The sequence below is a fragment of the Centrocercus urophasianus genome, unplaced genomic scaffold (assembly GCF_019232065.1).
Source record: "Centrocercus urophasianus isolate 14NV4802_14NV808 unplaced genomic scaffold, USGS_Curo_1.0 seq_14, whole genome shotgun sequence".
NCBI lineage: Eukaryota > Metazoa > Chordata > Aves > Galliformes > Phasianidae > Centrocercus > Centrocercus urophasianus.
This window is the reverse complement of record NW_024884586.1, coordinates 48,817,262-48,835,002: the sequence shown is the minus strand read 5'-3', so window position 1 is coordinate 48,835,002 and position 17,741 is coordinate 48,817,262. Positions and strand designations below refer to the sequence as shown.

Genomic DNA, 17,741 nt, shown 5'->3' with positions numbered 1-17,741 from the left:
CCTGGAACAATAGCCACAAAGTTAACAGGTTTAAAGCTTTATCTAGAGGGAATATGGTAGGGAATGAGCTACAGAACAGATTTTTCATTTGAGACTCATTCCAAGAGCTGCAGAAGTACAACAGTTTCCAAAATGTAGGACAGATCTCCTCAGGTTATTGCCTTACAAAGGACATGTCTGCACAGCCAGCAATTAAAAATTCACAAGAACATCTTGTCACACGGCTCAACAGTCAACTTGCTTTCCAGTCTCTGAGTCTAATCTTACCTTGAGCATCCCTCATCTCAAAAGGAAGGGCAGTTGGACAGGACTAGGTTGCAAAGCCACAGAAGTTCAAGTCCCAGTCCTGATTCTGAGTTCTGAAGAACTTGTTCAATTCCTCCAAGATGCAGTTTTCCATTTGTAAAATGAGGATTCTGCCACTCAGTTTTGATTGTCTGTTCAGTCCCTCCAGATTCTAGAGTTATTTGGAAACAATCTCTTAGCACATGCTCACTGGTTTTGTGGAACAGTCCATCAAATGCCATTGGAAACCTTAAGCAATGTAGCAGTATTAATGAAACACAGTGAAACAAATTGCCAAGAGGAATCACGGTGTATGGAATCATAGAACCATCAAGGTTGGAAAAGACCTCCAAGGTCAGCTAGTCCAACCATTTAACCACCACCAATATGTCCCCACTAAACCACGTCCCTTAGAACAAAATCAAAACATTTCTTGAACACCGTGCAACTCTAAGGGCCAGGTTAGACAAATAACTCCCTAGAACAGTTTAAACAAAATCCATCCTATCTTGGAGAATGTGGTTCAGCCACATCACTGCCTTTCAGTATTGTTCACCATCCTTCATATCTCACGCTGGTAGAATGCTCCCAGCTCTGACAGAATTTCATCTCTAATGTAACATTTATTGTACAAACACCACCAAGGCAGCACTGAAGAAGGAAACTGATTTTGTGACTTCTACACCAATAAAAGCTAAACTCTATTTCACCTTGAAGTTGATGGGCCTGATAGAGTAACATCAGGATGAAATTCTCTGGGTAATGTAGGCCAGACGCCGGGACAGATGATCACAGTAGATCCTGCTAGTCTTGCAAAAAAATGGCTAATCCACTGTGACCAACTGTTAGCCCAGGCTCATCAGCAATTAGTGATTTCTTACTGTCGCAACACAAGAGCCATGCAAAGGGTAGTTATGGGAAAGCCCTGAAAGCCCTCACAAAACTCTGACGAGCAAATATCGTCCCAAATACGGCAGACCATTTGGTGACTTTTTGCACATCAGAATATGGTATATGTTTTGAAGAATACAGCCTGCAAATAGTTCACCCTGCTCCACTAAGCCTACTAAATCATCTGGAGGTGCCCCAGTTTAGCAGAACTACAATCCCTATTAAGTGGCACTCATTGCCACTAAGCATCATTGGACTTACGTGATTTCCCTTGTAGATGTCTGGATTAAGTGGTTTTGCCAACTAAGCACCTCCTTTTTATGATTCAGCGGAGCGTTCTGAATCGTATGTATTTTACTGCTTTATATATTTCAAATAGCATGAAAACTGGCTGGTTTTTGTCGAAATTAAAATACGGTTTATCTGTTGCACAAATTTTCAATACACGTGAGCTCCCAATGCATGTGGAATACATTTCATCCCATCTATGCATACAGTCCTGCATTATGTATATAGTGGTTTTCAGAGAGCAGCGAACAGCCTTCCCATGCACTTACCCTGGTCTGATAACATTCTTATGAAACAGAAATCATATGCTGAATGTTGGAATAATGTCAGCGCATAAAGGGAAGGAAAATAAATAAATAAAGAAAACCCAAATCCCGGCACCTTGAAGCAAAGCTCTGAGAAACTGTCTGTCTCAATGGAAAATCCTAAGGCTGGTGAATTTGGCTGCTTTCAGAGCGTAGTTCAGCAAGTAATGCCTCTTTCATTGGCCACTCAAAGCTCTAGAGTCACATCTGTTTGTGCTGGCGTGAGATTGGCACGCTGCTCTCACTGATGAAAGCTGAAGCGATGGTGCCAACCTATAGGGAAAAGCGTGGCTTTCAGGATTTTGCTTTCTTTCCTTTTCCTGCAAGTATTCTAACACAGTGCCAAGGCAGCAAAAGAGGCGAGCACACAAGTCTTCTTTGGAGGACAAGGGGAACGGAAGGAGGAGGGGGTGAGGAACAGGGGGGAAAAAAGGCATCTCGTCTGAAAGCCGAACCCGTCATAGATTTCTTTCTTTTTTGATGATAACAGAACAGGTCAACAATGATCTGGAACTCATAAAGCAACTGAAGGGTTGCCATTAACTTCCACAGAAGCAGCTTTAGTCCCTACACCTCTGCATGGCAACCATCCCTTAGCCTCGAATGCGAGCAAGCCTGCTTTTCAAAAGATATTCTTTAAAAATTGCTTTCTTTTGAGGAAAGGCAGAACAAACCTTCATTTCTAGGTAAGCACAGGTTCACAGATTGAGTCCCAGCACAGGGCTCATGCAGGAAGAAAAACGACATCCAGGGCTCTACGCTTGTGACAAAGCAGAGGCTGCAGATTGTTTGAAACCCTGTTTTCTGATCTGGTTCCCTAAGAAGCAGGTGGAAAGCAGGGACAGGAGAACAATATACACCACACCTCTGAACACAGTATCACCAAGAGGGAAATGAGGGCATGAGTCATGAAGCCTGATCTTACGTGATTTGAGTGCCTTCGTAGGGGAAGACAGACAGAATCTGAGGTTTCAGCTAGCCTCGTTCTCACACCTTGCAAAACATCTGAGCATAATTATCTCTGTTCCTTTTCTTTAATTAGCCTCCTGTCTCATTAGAGCAGTTCGCTGCCATGTCTTTATTTACTTGATGATATCTCCTCCACACCTTTGCTTCCCTCGTTCACCTAATCTTAACATCTCTCTTTTCCTTCCCTTAAAGCTCTTTATTTTAATGCTTTGATGTTGTATTGGCTTCCCCCTCAACCTCTTTATGTAAAAGAAAAACAAAGAAAAAAAAAATCTATACACAAACCAGCAGAGTCAACTACATCTTGACAAATCAAGCTATTAAAAAGTCGGGAAAAGCAGATTTAAAGATGAAAGCTCATCTTTAACCCAGCTTCCTTTTTCAGAGACCTTAATATGATCTCTTTATGTAACTGTTTGCCAATTAATTCAAAATATAACGCGAGCTGCAATGTCTCACAGAGACAGGCATTCATTAGGTTTGTGGAGAGTATATAGTTTTCAGATGTTGATTGATTTTTAAATCTCATTGAGATGTACAGAGCAAGACTTCTTTTAAATACATCTATTATCCAAACAACCACTGTTTAAATCTACACATTCGCAAGAAGCTGATGGTTTCACATGGGTGATAAACAGTTTCCCTAGAAGATCAAATACCAACTCAAATTATGACCTCACTATAGGGAAAACAAGAGTCATCATCATGGAGTTTGCCTTTCTCAGCACATTACTAAAGCTTATAAGCAAAGACCATGTTCCAGGCTATGCGGTCAGATTCTTGAGTATGTGATAAGATAGAATTACAAAGTCATTCTGGGCATTTCATGGAGTTTGATATCACTTCCACCCTTGTGAAGACGCCCTTGCATTGCACGTGTGGTACCCAAATAATGCTACTTCCCTGAAATGGTTCAGCTGATCATTCATACTATGTCTCACTGGCATATTCTGAAACACATTGAAAGATAAATAAGCCATAAGCTCTCAAATATGGCATTGAGGTTTACTGCTCTGTGCTTAAGGTACTCAGAGTACTCATTAGAAAAGGAAGTGTTTAATTGAGCTCAATAGATTTCATTCCCAATGATTCTTGAGTCAAATCAGAAGTCCAAAGCCTATCACTTTTCAGATCTTTCCACTTCTGACTTGCTGAAAGTGCTTTGTGAAGTCCCTGCCCTGCTTTGCTGCAGCATTGCTCTTACACAACAAAACTGCAACAATCTGCTGCAGAGGCAGTCTGAGATCCCATCTAAAATGGAGTGAGTAACTGAAAAATGACAGATATCTTAATTCTGAGTAAAACAAGGTATTCCCTGCATTTTTCACACTTAAGCAGTCTGAACGTGGTCAAACATGGTCCTATGGTGCCATACTTACCATGACTTGGTAGGACGACAGCCAGAACCTCTCAGACTTACTGCAGTACACATCAGTTAGCTTCCAGGTGAGCTTTTCTGTGCTAACTTTGTGTTTACTTCTCCGTTCTGTTATTTTAAAAATTGCCCAGATATTTTTGTTACATCTACTGAATATGTTAGTGCTGCACAGCTTCCAAAAATGTACAGAATATTAAAACCATTAGCTGTGCATTACCACCCATAGGATTTGTAGGAAATCATGTGAACTCTGCAACAAGAAGGCAATTCTCAACCCTGGTATGTTCTTCAAACACAACACGGTACAGGCCTTACATTAGAAAGGGTACAATATCATGTATGCAAATCAAGCACTTTGAGTATGAGAGAAGAGTTCTCAGGTGAAACAGGCCAGGTAGGAAATGAAAAATCACCTGAGAAGCAGACTGATAATGAGAGAGGGAGAGATAGAACAAACAAAAAGCAGAGGGAGGAAGGCATGTTGCTGTCAGGTAAAATGGTCAACTTCTGGCCTACTAAAAGAAGAGAAGACAAGAAGAGAAAATCCATTACCACGTGCATGGAAGCTAGGCACAAGGCAGAAGCCCTGGACTGTGGGCCAGATGTGCTCTCCCCTTGAGAGAGGTCAGGGGAAACCACACATCCTAGCTGTGCTACCTTACACTAGAGGATAAATTAAAGGGACAAAGAAATAAAATCAGAAGTGCAGCTGGCTGTGCCCTGGCCAAATGCCCTCGCTCCTTTGGCCACCCTGTTCTTACCCCAGAACCCCTGATGCCATTAAAAGTTAGAGACAAAAGATGTAAGAAGATGACAAGATAGATGGGTTCCTCAAGAGTCCCAGATAATCATGATCCTGGTCCTGTCCCCTCTGCTCACACAAAACTACCAAAGAGAGGAATTTCCTCTGTGACAGCGCATGCTGGAAGCATGCCCAGGCCCACCACGGCTCCATCCCAGTCGTTCAGCGTGGAGCCCCCAGAGCTATTCATGATCAAGAGTGAATTCTATAGCCCCCTGCTTTCCCCTGCCCTGTTGGCAGCCAAATTCCAGTGCTGGCATTATGCAAATGGAGCTCAGTCTCCCCACTCCTCAGCTCCATGCGATATTTTATTGAGCTATTGTTTCTCTAAGACAGTACAGAAGACATCACACATTGTCCTCCTCTACTGACAGTCTCAAGCCACAACAGAAAATATTCCTGCCCTTACAGATGAGTTTTGCAAGCACACAGCACATGGTTATGCCCCACTCATGGTAGCATACTCACAGGACCAGCCTACAACCAAGTGCAGCCTATTTCCCCAGTTGCTCTTAGCGTGGGCACTGTTGTCCAAGGTGCAGAACTCCACACCCAACACCAGCCCTGTATTCCACCAGCTGTATTCCCTGCAGGTAGCTTGGTTTGGCAGCCATATTCCTACAGCACCAGGCTCTGCTGGGATCCTGTGCTGACTCGAGGAACCAGCGTGCACATCCAAGGCAATTACAGAAGCATGCCTTGTTGAGGCAGTTCACTGGCGTAGCAACATTTTATTTCTCCCACCTGACAGAATAAAAAGCAGGAGAGAATTATTTGTCAACTCAATCCCTGTGTTAATCTAGTTGCAAGTATAATGTGATTTCCCTCCTGCCCGGGTAGTAGGTATTGCTACACCTTACATGTGGATCATTTTAATCTAATATAATCTGGCTGGCTAGGAAGGTTTCCCTCCATCACAGCTGCTTGTGATTAGTGCTAAATATACAGGCCAAGCTTCAATCAGCAAGAGTGTGCATCTTAGTTAGCCTGTGTTTGGGAAATCAACAGTAAAACCCACAAAATGCAGAAGATATTGCAATGCTTTACATGCTGAAGACACATCAGCTTTTTCAGATGTGTCCTCTATTTGCCATTTCTAATGTATCATTATCTTTTACTTCTTTTTCTTTAAGCAAAATGGATTTAAAAGCCACCGATTGCAGAAGATAAGAAGTGTCACCTCACCTTTACAAATAACAAACCGTGGGCAAATACTCATTAACTACTTTGTCCTCTTCGTTTTACATTCGCTTGCTGCAAACTTCAGCAGAAGAAAAGCATTGCAACCAAGATCAAGCGCATACATCATAATAAATAACACAAAGCCAATAAATGATAGCTTTTTTCATCGTTATTAAATACAAACATGTATTCTTATTTTACTATAATTATCAAACCAGGATTAATATAATCTTGTATATTGCTTTCCTTCACGGTGAATTAAATTATGTTAAAAGTCTCCCACTAGTATTCTTACCCAGCAAGAAACATTTTAATTGTAAATGTGCCGTTTGGAGTCTTTGAATTACACACACGGGCACATTAAAAAAGGCAGTACTATGGATACTGTGTATCCGCTAATCTGTAAATAGACTCCCAGTCCAGGACTCATCTCAGAAATGTGGCATCAATTGCACAGGCTCCCATTTAGTTTTAGTTGAATAAAGCCATACTAGATACGCAAATAACATCAAACTTGCCGGATTAGAAAGGGGCACCTCGTACTCTAAATCACGATTGTCAATCATCACCCAGGATTAAGGGATATAGTTTAAAAACCTAAAAGCAAGCACTTCCTTTTAACTTCTGCCTACTGCGCATTTTGGATTATCGCCCAGAAATAGCGTTACTTGAAGCAAGCCTGCCTCCCTTCTGCCATCCCTGGGAAGTGCACCTTTACCAGCTGCTAACCTCTGTCGAGGGGGAAAAAAAACCTCTCAGCAAAGCATACAATTTAGATTGGAGATCAACTGCTGGCTGCGATTATATTTATAACTCGCTTTTCACAGAAAAATGGGGTGTTATTTTTGGCTTAATAAGTGCTTTCCGAACACAGCCACCATTCTTGTCACAAAGATGTAAGGCAGTTAAAAACCAAAGCAGCTACCCTGTGTAGTTACACGGAACTGGCAGCCTTCCTGAATCTCTGCCTTGCACTTGAAGGGTTTTGAGAGAATTACTTGGAATGCATTTCATTGTACTCCTAAAAACTGAGCAGCATCCCATGGATAACTCCACCTGCTCTTCTGCAGGCAAGACAGCAAACACTCAGCCTTCCTGTTTGGTCCCCTCTGACACTATTCTACATTTCCTGGTTGAGCTACGTGACAATTCTGCACAGCTACAATTGCTACTTCTAACATCATTCCTTCCAGTCCAAAGAAGGCAATGGAAGAGCAAGGTTGGCCAACCAGCTCTGGGCATGTATGGAAGTTCAATGAGCTGAGCTCAGGACTGATCACTGGTTGAGAACAGTACTGGCTGCTGTGTTTGGTACTTTATTCATCACTTACTAGCTGGTTTTCCAAGCAAACAGGAGGGAGGTTATGGATATTTGATGTAAAATTCAGGTCTGTCAGAGGACTTGGCTAATTCCACATGACTGTTAGGCTCATTTGTCTGCCTGCACACACTGGACACAAACACCAAGGCTCAAACATGGCTAAATCCATGCAGAAAAGGAAGTGCAGAAGGAATCGGGAAGAGAAAACAGCTGCCTACACAAACAAGGGCCTGCCAATTTTTTAAAGGTGGTTCCTTGCTTCCTTTTCTCCAGCTGCCACCAGTCTGCAATACACATCCCATCATTCCCATCCATCCTTGTGAACTAAGCTAATGCTTGCAGAACATAAAGCATGCCTCTTTACAGCACAGGCTCAATTAAAGTTATTCAGGCATGTAAAGCCCCTTAAAACAATGAGATTTAAGCATCCAGATACTTTCGTGGATCTGAGTTTCTAAAATGGATGCTGCAGCACTGAGTCTACTACAATGGACGCTGTGACGTGCTAGGAAGTGATCCTCCACAAGCAAAGTTTGCTTCCTGCATGAGTGTCTATCTCCCTCCTTATATACACATATATTTATACACATATACATCTGTAATATTTTTAGACATAGGATGTAGTTAAGTCCTAAGAAAGACAAGGACAAACTAAAAGAGAATCAAAGTTTCGTCACTTCAATCTTATTCTACAAAAATAGGATTCAACCAACTTCCACAGCTAATTAAGATCTGATTTTTTTTTTTTTTTTTGGAATATCTTAATTATAAAGATGCTCACCAGAAAGCAGGGACAAGGGTCATATCTTCAGCTGATGTAAACTGTCACAGCTCCACTGATTTCATCTGCGCTTCCACAATTGGAATGAGTCAATGAACTTGCCCCTAAGGTACAGTTTATGATTGCATACCGATTAAAGAAAATATATATTGGTTCTTTAAGGGAAAAAACTCAGCTAAGGCTAATCTTATCAACATATAACCTTTTAATCAGATTACTGAAACAACATGTTAATTTATGAAAAGTTCAGCATTCTATTAAACTGCAAGCAACGTAGTGAATTGCAACCCAACAGGCTGCTTCATTGAATTCATGCAGCCACTCCTGGCAAAGGCATTCCAGATTTGAACTTAATTAATATTCCTACTCCTGGTTTCCATAGTTTCTTTTTAAACATGAGTACCAGCAGAAACTGGCAGTAACTTTACCCATATTCTCAATAATAACCCCCCTCTGGCTGTCAATATGTATGAAAGGAAAAATTTTTTGCATACCCCAAACAGCCTGCCACTTCCCTGTCTTTTGTCAAAAATATGTTGGCAACTTTCTTCTCTTTTTTGCTTACACAGCTTAAGATGCTTAACTGTTTCTCTGCTTGGGTTACACATAAGGAACCTTCTCTATTTCTCTTACTGTAAAAGGAGGAGAGTAACCACGCTCCTCCAACCTCAAATGAGGGCCACGTTGCATTTATTTGATCTGGTAACAATTTTCATGAAAGTGTGAAAAAAAAAAATCAAAAAAAATCAGGAGCTTACACAGCTTAAATACTGGGGGAAGCATTTCACAGCTCTCTTCCTCATCTAGGAACTCCCAGAACAGCTGATTTCCTTCTTGAGCCAAGGAGCTATGACTCTGAATATGCTTTAAATTAATTTTTCTATTCCTATGTAACACAAGACTGTTCTTCACATTAGCAATCCTCGAACTAGCCTGAACACAAGTAGCACAGACCAGTAAAGTCTCACCCATTCACCATCAGGACAGAAAGCTGCAAAGAAGCATAGCACTGGATTGCACTTGGGCAGGCAGAAAGAGGTCTTGTTCTTTACTGTCTACATCCAGTACTGACCCTGCTTTAGAAGTCAGAAGTTGGGCCAGATGACTCTCTGAGGTCCCTATTAATCTGAAATACATGTGTCTATCATATATGTAAGGAAGACAAACTGTAAGACCAAAAAACTCCAAACACCAAGCTGATGAAAAGATTATATAAGAAGATAAATTGTCACAGCAAGCCTATGGCATACTCTCAACAGGTAGAGAAAACTGACAGTGATTCCATGAACCAGCTATCAAATACTAAACACAACAAGGGTTGGGCTGGACAGGAGCCATATTTCATTCCATCAGTGCTGACATCGACCGCTATTACCAAGATGTTGCAGAATAAGAAGCCTGGCTTTGGAGTTCCACAGTGCAAAAAGGTGATCTGTCATCCTGTCATTTCAAATTCTTCTGTTTTATTGAGTTGAACCAACTGGGCTCTGGTAGCAGTTGCCTTTCACATTGCCAGACGGGGAAGCTCAAAGCCACCTGTGAATCAGGAGGGGACAAGATGACAAGCAACTGCTTGACTGGTGAAGATCCTATTCTTGGAAGAGTTCCTGTCTATCCTGCCAAATATGCCTTGGCTGATGAGCGTGCAGAGTCTTGGGAGAAGAGTTGAGGAGGGGGAAGGGAATGGTGAGGATCAAAACTGTCACCATGTAAAATAATAAGCCCAAGGGAGAGTCAAAGGAGAATGGCAACTCAGGTGAAAGAGCCTTAGGAGGCTGGACATCTAAGGAGATGTCCAGCTATACCCAGCATTTTCCTCAGAGGGAGATGAATTATTTCTCCTTGATGTGAGTGGTACCTTTCAGCTTTATGAACTGAGTCCTAACCTGAGGGAACTGGTCAACAAAGATCAGAAAGCTCTCTGCAGTTTAGTCCTTTGTAGGGACAAAAAAGATTTTGCAATTTGCAGTACATAAACATAGAAAAAAAGAAACATGATGGCAAGAAATCCCATTCCTTGCTTCGTAGGGGAAGAAAATCTCTTAACTATTCAGCCTCACTGGGAAGAACAGTACTGTTTTTATTGCTGTTACAGCTGGACAACATTTGCTAGAAATCAGATCCAGAAAGTAAGAGGGTAAGAGCAGTGAGGACATATGAGGGCAGCTCATAAACAGGGCCCTGCAGGAAGCAGACAGACACGAGGTGCACCCAACAGACTGCCAGAGTAACTCTAAAATATGAAAAAGCCTGAGAAGTCATTCACAGCAGGAGCAGCAGAACTCCACCATGAAGGAAACAGAACTGCGTTCAGTGAGGAGGAAGAGATCCAGCCAGTGAACTTCCAAGGACAGTGGAAGGAAGTTCGTTTCTAAGAAGAACCAACGATGGAACAGACGGATGTAGATTGTCTATCTTGCACCGTACCTCACCGCACAGCTTCAGACAAATGCACAATCACCAGTCGGCCAAACGGTCAGACAGCAGCTGTCACTCATGCAGGCAGAGCTGGGATCCAAGGGGAAGCAGGATGAGAGGGCCTGCTCCTCTCTGCCAAGGACCAGCAGGTGTGGGAGCGGAGAGATGCCAAGCAGAAGGGAACCAAGCTAGAAGAAAACTCATTTTGTTTGAAGTTAGCCAGTGTCAGATTAGACAAATCAAAGACTTGTTTAGAGTAAAGCAAAAAGAAATAAAGGAAACATTCCTCAGATTTCAGTCCAAGCCTTTTGTCCAGTTTAACCTCCTTTCTCTTTTTCCTCCGTTTGCTCATTTTCTTCATCCGTCACACAACAGCCACTCCAAAATAGACTCATCTTTTGGCTTTCAGATCACCAAAGCGATGAAGATCAAAGCAACCCGGGAAGCACAAGTTTTTATTCCTGCATCACCATGTACACTAATGTGTCTCTTCACACAGCATTGCCAATGGAAATAAATCCATAAGTAACATCGTGCCATAGCAGCCAAAGCTACAGCACAGCCTTCATAAAGTCAACTACTGAACACTGCCAGGCAGTATTTGCCTGCTATCAAACTCTCTGCTCTCTAGTCTATCAGCAGACTTTCAAGCAAAAGAAAACCAGCTCTAGATTCTTCTGTTTTCAAGGGAAAAAGAAAATCCAAAGGGCCAGGAAAGTTGGAAGGGCTGAATTCATTACAGACAGTCTTCAGGGGTCAAAATAACGAGTATCAGTAGGCTTTCTTGGCCTCTACAAGAAGTTGAGGCAACCTTACCCGTTAGGCATCTCATTTGAGCTGATCTAAACAAGCTTCTCGTTGCCTGTATAACTGATGAAGCAACTGAGACTTCTAGGAAGCAAATCATCTGTCCTACTTTAGTTATATGCCAGGATGAATCAGACTTTGGAACAGCTCCCTTCTCTTCATCTATCTCATAACAAATCTATACAAGTACTACATAGTTTTTAACTTCACGGAGTGGGAATTCAGTGATACCAGTACCTGTTGATGTTACCATGCCCTGAGAACTGCTCCACTTTTGCCTCTAGCTATATTTTGCATCACGCTGCAGAACTGCAGTGCTTTCTTCTATAATCTCGTTTTATTGCAGCATTGGCTCCATTCCATTTTCCCCTTGGAATCCACAGTCTGGCATCCAAAAAACTTTTTTTTTTTTTTTAATTTAATTCAGTGGAATGCCATGTCACTCTCTTCTCATTTCTTCATCATATCTGGTCTTTCTTATGCCTATTTTAAAAAGAATAAGTTCTGCACGAGAATGAGAGCCGTTTCTCATCTACCATGGCATGAAATAACTTACTAGCACTTACAATTAAAAGAAAGTACAGTTCATTTCCATTCAAAGTTTGAGACAAGTGTAAGAGTGGGTCTGACAACACAACATATCAGTCACAAGATTTTTAAACCAAGTTGACAGACTCTTACAAGTTTCTAAATGCAAAGGACAGACATCTCCTGAGCCTGAAAAAGACCTTATTCATCTTGATTTTGTTTTTCCAGAACTGCTCTCTTCCTTAGCTGATTTTGCTGTTGATTTCTGCCCTTGCATCATGACGGAACAGTTGAGCAGTCACTTAAATCATTCTTTTCTTCCTTCTCTTTTAAAGCCAGGCTCCTAGCATTTCTAAATGTACCATTCTTACATGAAACAAAACAAGAAAGTGCCCGCCTTCCTGTTTGTTACCTCATCCCTGCAGGCATTCAAGGCCAGGCTGGATGTGGCTCTGGGCAGCCTGGGCTGCTGGTTGGCAACCCTGCACACAGCAGGGGGTTGGAACTGGATGAGCATTGTGCTCCTTTGCAACCCAGGCCATTCTGTGATTCTATCATATGGTGGGCCTGAATTGAACACACCAACATATAGTGAGTTGCACAAAGCACAGCTTGGGGTTTCTCAACATGTCTCAGATGGGAAACGACGTACATTTTGGATCACATCACCACTATACAAGGAAGGCATCTTACCTCTGGTGGTCTGATCTGAGGGTACATTCTGAAATAATTTCCTAGAGGGAAACTGACAGCTTGTCCCACTCTCCCCCTTCTCCATACACACAACCTGCAGTATTATTCCTATAGAAGTGCTGATTAACAAGACCAAACAAAGTAATTTCTTTTAAAGCAAAAGGTCTTTGCAGCGCAAAGACTTCAAGCGGATTTTGCCCATTTTTGCAGGAACTACCATCTTCTGCACTTGGGATTTGCATCTTTTTGTCCCCCAAAAGCCACTTCAGCCTACTTTTCCATTTTCAGAAGACAGGCATTTGTTGTTGCTAACAAAAACACCACCTTAGCACCTAACCCGCCAACAAATTAAGTGCTATCAGCTCAAACATGCTCCGCCGTCTTCTCCGAGTTACACACCAGTCATGGTAGGTTTTAATTTGATTAGTGATTGGACTAAAAGCAGCTAAATAAAAATTATAATGCCCAAGAGCCACTTAGACTTGTTCAGACACTTTAAATACCAAATCCCTTCAGCAATATAACATTATCTTTACAGACAAAACTGAGTTTAAAAGTACAAATCTAATTGATCTCAAGTGCATTGGAATTACTATATTTAGCCATTGGATTATGTACTGCAGAAAGCCTCATGCTATGTAAGCAACAAAACTAATTGTGGAGAGACAAAGGTATGTGTCTAACATGCTTATGGACTTGTAAAAATGCACATTTTCATTGAAGCTGGCAAAGTTACAGCTGCTAACACCAGCAGAGAATTTGGCACGGCGCCCTGTATTTTGAGTGAAGGTAAACCGACTGTTTCTGGTCTCCTTCAGAAGACCTGGAGTTCAAGACCTGCCTCAAAATTGCTACTTAAAGCTTTCACCATTGCAGAGCAAGAAAAAAAGTACTTTTTAAAAGACTTTCTTCCCATTAGGCTCGAAGTTTATGTAGGCATTTATGACAGATGATCCATCCTCACAACTGCTTCTCTGAGATTAACATATATATCAGCATATACATAACAAAATTTTAAGACGACACAAAAAAAATAGAGAGATTAACTAGTCTGGTTGAACATCAACTCACATCTGGCTGGAAAGGGAGGTCATTTAATGCCTTTGGATGGATGGGTGGATTCTGGCTTTCAACTCCACTGTTGCGTGTGTCTCTGGACATCCCCTTTGAGGGAAAAGCAATTAAGGCCGTTTTTTCCCCAAAACATGACACATGCCCCAGGCCTGCATCTCACCAGAACACACCTCAGATCAAAGGAGCTGTTAAGAAACACTTGCAGATGTGACATGATTCAAGATATCCTTCTAAAACTCAGTGTCTCAACCCATGCCACACTTCCTGCTTAACAGTACCAACAAGGACCAGGTATCTCATCTGCTGTTCTGTCATAACAGGATGCACATTCACTGGCTAAACAGTCTATCTCTACTATCAGAGACTTCCAGAAAGATGTATTAAGAGGGAAAAGCAACAGCTTACAAGCCAAAAGCGGGTCCTATAAAAAATAATAATTCAGGAAAATCCCCAGAGGGAACATACCCATCAAGCTCCTAAAATGAGGTTGTATCCCAGTATTGATACAAAGGATTGAGCTTTGGAGGCCTCATTTCAAGACACTTCCTGCCAGGCTGGGGAGAGCAGAAGTGAAAGTGATTTAGATCAAAAATTCCACACTGAAGCAAACCTTTCTGGCCTGAAGGGTGTTGGGTTGTTTAACGTGGCCTTTTTTTTTTTTTTTTTTTTTTTTTTTTCACATGAGAAATTAAAAACACACAAACAGGGAAACAAAGTTAAGTTGAATCAAGCCCAGCTTTGCACATTTCAGCAATTCAGCCTGCCGTCTGTAGAACACAGCAATATAAATATTGCTATCTCTGTTAAAATGAATTTTAATACATGTTGCACAGTACATATTAATATAGAAAAATACATGTTATCAGCAGTGTAATGTTGACCGTGCACTAATCCATTCCACCTGCTCAAATATTAGTGCAAATAATTATATATTTGTAATGCATCATTGCCGTTTAGTTTGAATCTCTGCCTCCAGAATAAATGTTTCTTCTCTGAAGTTGTTTGCTATTATGAGTAAAATGATATATATTCATACTCAAATTGACTTTGGGTGGATAAGTGAAATGAGCAACCTTCAAAAAACCCACTTGTCTAAGACTTAGCAAGTTATTTTAATGAATTGTTTACAGCAAATGGAACGTTACAAAAATGCTTCCAATAAGTTCACGTTAGCTGGCTTTACTACAACACCCAAATGCCACATGTCAGAACAGCAGAGTTCCAAATGACTGTCTTCACCTCAGCTGATGCTGCCAGCAGAACTGTAACCGTGTCTTTCAACACAAGTTATTTACCTTGCTTTTGTTCTGCTGCTGCACGCTTTATCTATCTGTGAATCAATCTGGGACATCTCGGCCTCTCTTTTCAAACAGAGGTGGCCTTGAGGAGGCTGGAGACCCTTGGTAGAATGCCAGCTGCCATCCCCACCATGCTGATGGCCAAACTAGAAAAGCAGGCATTCAAGATGGGAAAGAACAGACTGCAAGTGCTTGTTTGTGACATGATACAAATATGTATCATGTGCCTTGGCTAGAAATGAAGTTGGGATAGGGCCAAGACTGACAAAGGCAACCCTGATAACAAATGAGGTGAATAAATTCCAAGGGAAAAAGGTGGTACAAACTGTCAACAAAGAAGAGGGGAGAAGAAACAGCCCCAACTTATAGAGCCCATTGTGCACCCAAAACGAAGGAACCAAAGGGAGAAGCATCTCTTAATCCACTCTCCGTTCTATTCCTGCTAAATCCAGGTTGGAGAAATACAAAACACAGGTATCAGCACAACAGGTTTCAGCCACAGCCACTGCCACCATTATCCCTATTGGCCTGAAAGCACCAGAATCCCCAAGTACCGTTTGTTTATTTCATGCTCTGGCAGCCTTATGAGACCATTTGGGTTTTCAGTAAAATGCCAACTTTCAAAGAACATCACGTACTACAAAATCAACTGAAGAATCCAGTACTTACAGCTAAGCATCTCATGAGAATTACACAAGCCATTCTCTAAAATGACATTATAGAGGGGAACAATTCTGACCCTGCAAGGACAACAATCCATAGCTCAAAGCTCCTGGGTCAGCCTATGAAGGACAAACAAAAACCTCTTCTGTAGCACAACAGGAATATGGAATATGGGGAAGGTAGCAAGATAAAAAGGAAAGGAACCAAACTCCTCGACCTACCAGGCAACATATAGCTGAAGAACCATTAGGCAGTATCTAGAGGACACTTAGAAGCCATCCTGTAAAGTTAGTGGCTTGCTCTCTGTTAGTGTTGTAACAGTGGGGAAGGGACAGCGCAGTCCTAAGAGGTCTGGAAAGGAAAATAGGACACAGAAGTAAAGCTAATAGAATACAAGTAAAACCAGGGCTTCCACACAGACTAAAGGCTGTATTGACACAGGATAAGCAGTGCCCCATACAAGTGAAAAGAAGACAGGCAAACACAGCTGCTTCTTGACTCACAGATAAGCAGAAGACACAGAAATCTCCTGCCACTGAAGAAATAAGGAAAGAGGGGAAAAAAAGAACAGACGAGCACTAAGCAGTGAACATGGCTGGACAGGAGGCAATGTCTTTCCCTCCCCTCCCTTGAATGGGTGTAAGAACAACTGTGGAAAACAAACAATGTGCCAGCCTGTCCACCTGATGTCCACAGAGGAAATACTGCAGTGTAGGTAGCAAGACACAAATCTATCCGTTTACAAAAGGCAGAAGTGTGAGAGACATTGCCTTGATGCCAGCACGGAGCAGAACAAGAGGATGGGAAAGGTGCTCTTACCTTACAGGTGTCCTCAAGAACAGTAGCTCTAGGCATGAAGCATGGCATTGTCCTCCCTGCTGGGACGGAATGGTCCTCTTGAGATGGAAGCTTAACAAAGAGCTGCTACCCTCATCTAAAACGAGACAAGTAATCACTGTTATGTTCCATAGAAACACAGTTACCACCTTGGCCTGGGCAGGTTTCCCTGCCTGTGACTGGTAGAGCTCAAACACTAATCCAAATTGGCATAGTTACACAATAAAAACTTCATCCAGAGTACCACTCCTTGTTGGGATTTGTTATGACATCTAAAATTGAGTAAATTTGGAACTGAGGGTTTCTGAAGAACAGGCCTACATATTCCAGGACCCATACTGGCACACAGCAGGTCTCTCTCCACCTTTTCAAAGCACTTTAGAAGAGGCAGAATTTTTATCATATCATGTATTTACCTTATTTCCTACAAACCCAACTCAGGTTCTCTCACTGATTGTCCCTGAGACACACTGACCTTCTCCCATTTGGTACCATGCAGTTCTCCAGTCCAGCAGTTACTCACCATTATCCGCATCACCGCAGTCTTGAAAGAACAAAACCAGGCTCGGCTCCAGCAATCCTCTCTTCCTTCCTCCTAACTGTGCAGTGCTGAGACATTTCTGCTCCTCACAGCAGAAGCAGGCACAGCTCACTTTGCAGCATTACCACCTGTCCTTCAGAGTAGATTTACAGTAGAGCATGGAAAACCTCTTCCCACTGAACCCAGCAGTTTCAAGATGAGCGAGCAGCTCCAAGGCCAAGTATTTCAGCCAGCCCCTCTCTAGAGGCTCACTTCATTTCAGGATGGGGATGCAGCTGTAAAAAGATTCTATTTCCAATCCTGCTTATTCTTCCTGGATCGACGTGCATGCCAGGTTTCTATTAATCACATTTTAACCTCTCCTGTGATGTGCTACAAAACTGCTTGTTCCCCATATCTTTTTAATTCATGTCTGTCTCTTAGCCTCACCTAAAAACCAGGACCTTCTATTTTTCCAAGCACTTCCATTTCCCAATTTTATTTTTATTCACATTGAAAAGCCTTCTTACAGAGCACCAATCCCTGTGCTTTGCACATATGTGAGACAATAACAAACCACGTTACTAAATTATAGGACTTCTAAAAAAACACAGCTTATTTTCCAGCCCACAACAGTTCACTGCAAAGCCATTTTCACCAATTGTAGACAACATAATTACACACACACGCACGCTCTCCTC

General features: G+C 41.9%; 1 long non-coding RNA gene across 1 annotated transcript in view; it reads right to left on the bottom strand.

Annotated features, from left to right (window-relative positions):
- Window positions 1-17,301, bottom strand: part of LOC122157932 — a 64,458-nt gene extending 47,157 nt beyond the window's left edge. The window contains exons 1-2 of the long non-coding RNA XR_006168074.1: window positions 17,044-17,301; window positions 16,503-16,617 (exon numbers count right to left, since the gene is read on the bottom strand). This is a non-coding gene — a long non-coding RNA (uncharacterized LOC122157932). The remainder of the gene's footprint in view (window positions 1-16,502; window positions 16,618-17,043) is intronic.
- Window positions 17,302-17,741: the final 440 nt, after the last annotated feature.